Raw genomic sequence first — 2231 nt, forward strand, 5'->3', positions numbered from 1 at the left:
GCTGACAATAAAGATGTTCATGGGAACTACATAAAATTTCTTCTTTTTTGTGGGGGGGGCAGGGCAATGAAGGCTAAGTGACTTGCCCAAGGTCACACAGCTAGTGTCAAGTGTCTGAGGCCGGATTTGAATCAGGTCCTCCTGAATCCAGGGCCGGTGCTTTATCCACTGCACCACCTAGCTGCCCCCCTTTTTTGTTTTGTTTGTTTTGGTGTTTTTTCATAAAATTTCATAAAAATAAACTAGTCCTACTCCATGTCACATTCCCTACTCTTCTGTTTATACCTTATTTGTTGCTGTTGCTGTTCAGTCATTCAATCATGTTCAAGTCTATATGACCCTATGGACCACAGCACTCTAGGCCCATCTATCCTCCACTATCTTTCTAAATCTGTCCAAATTCATGTTCACTGTTTCCATGACACTATCTATCCTTCTCATTCTCTGTCATCCCCTTTTTCTTTTGCCTTTGATCTTTCCCAGCATTGGAATCTTTTCCAAAGAGTCCCATCTTCTCATTAAGTGGCCAAAGTATTTAAACTTTAACTTTAGTATTTGGCCTTCCAGTGAATAGCCTGAATTAGTTTTTGTTTGGTTGGTTGGTTGGTTTTTTACTGATTTGATCTCCTTATTGTCCAAGGGACCCTCAAAACTTTTTTCCAGTACCACAATTCAAAAGCTTCGGTTCTGTAGTGCTCAACTTTCCTCATAGTCCAAATCTCACAGTTAAATGTTGCTACTAGAAAAACCATAGCTTTGACTATATGGACCTTTGTCAGCAAGGTGATGTCTGCTTTAGTCTCTGCTACCCAGATGTGCCATAGCTATCCTTCTAAGGAGCAAGCACCTTTTCATTTCATGGCTGTACTCACCATCTTCAGTGATCTTTGAGCCCAAGAACATAAAATCTGACCCTGCTTCCGTTTCTTTTCCCTCTATTTACCAGGAAGTGATGGGACCAGTTGCATAAATTGATAAGGTTTTAACTACATGAATCTCTGCCACTGGTTTCACCTTTTACATAGATGTGAGTAGGTAATAATCTATTTCCATTAACTGGAGGACACTGGGCAAACTTCCTTTCAAGTACCACTGCTCAGACACTGCTTTCCCCCACTCCCATGTCTGACAGCTATAGGCTGACCACCTAGGAAAACAAAGGGTGAGTTTCAATTCAGAGGAATCAGACCATGGAAGCCTTTTCCCAGCAACATTTCAAATGGAATCTTTGAGTGTCTTAGCCTTACGTACCACAGATACTTCTCTTTTTGCTCAGCATTCCCTCTTTTCCAGCAGCTCACCTCATGTCATCCTACACTCCTGATCCCTTGTGAACCAAGCATACTGATTGAGACATATAAGCCTCAACCCATTGCTATTTGATCTCCTCTCACCCCTATTTCTCCCAGGTCTACTCCCTCTCCTGCCCCTTTCATTGCACAATTTGGGTCCCCTACTGCTTTGGTAAGAAGCTCACTTTCATTTGGGACCTCTTCTTCATAAAATCATTTAACCTCTTCACTCAAACCTGACTTTCTCCTGAGGTCTCCATATCTACAACTGCCCTCTCTAATCTGGCCACTCCTTTCCCCAATTCCACTTTGTTATGGGGCCCATCAGTGGAGTCATCATATTCTGGGCTCTTGATTACCACTTCCAGACAATTGCCCTGCCAGAATCACTCAAAAACCTCTCTTTTGAAGTTCATGCTGTCCAGCTGGACCATACTCTTCAAGATTGCCTGTCAATATTCCTTCTTTCTCCATATTTATGGGTGCTGAATCATATTCTATCTGAAGATTTCTTTTCCATTTACATCATCCTCAGAAAATTTAATATCCACATCAGTGACCTTCCTAACAACCAGTTCCTATAGTCTCTTGAATTGCTCACGTGATCACCAGGTCTACTCGTTCACAACCATTCATTAGGGTGGTCACACCTTATTGCTCACTTCCATTTGAAATTGTTAAGCCTCCAAGATTCTGACCTTTGAAATGCCTCTCTCTAATCACAAATTCCTCTTTTTTACTTCTCTGCCTCCCTTATTCTTCATACAGGTAATGTGATATTGTGGGGAAAGGGGAAAATTTGGTGTCAGATGATATGGGTTGAAATCCAAGTTCTGCTACTTATAAGGTAGGAGCAATATTTACTGGAATCTCTCCCATGTAGGTAGAGCTAGCTTTCTCCCCAAAGTCAGGGAAACTATCTTAATTTGATTGGTCCAG

Source organism: Dromiciops gliroides, chromosome 1 (genome assembly GCF_019393635.1).
Source record: "Dromiciops gliroides isolate mDroGli1 chromosome 1, mDroGli1.pri, whole genome shotgun sequence".
Lineage (NCBI taxonomy): Eukaryota > Metazoa > Chordata > Mammalia > Microbiotheria > Microbiotheriidae > Dromiciops > Dromiciops gliroides.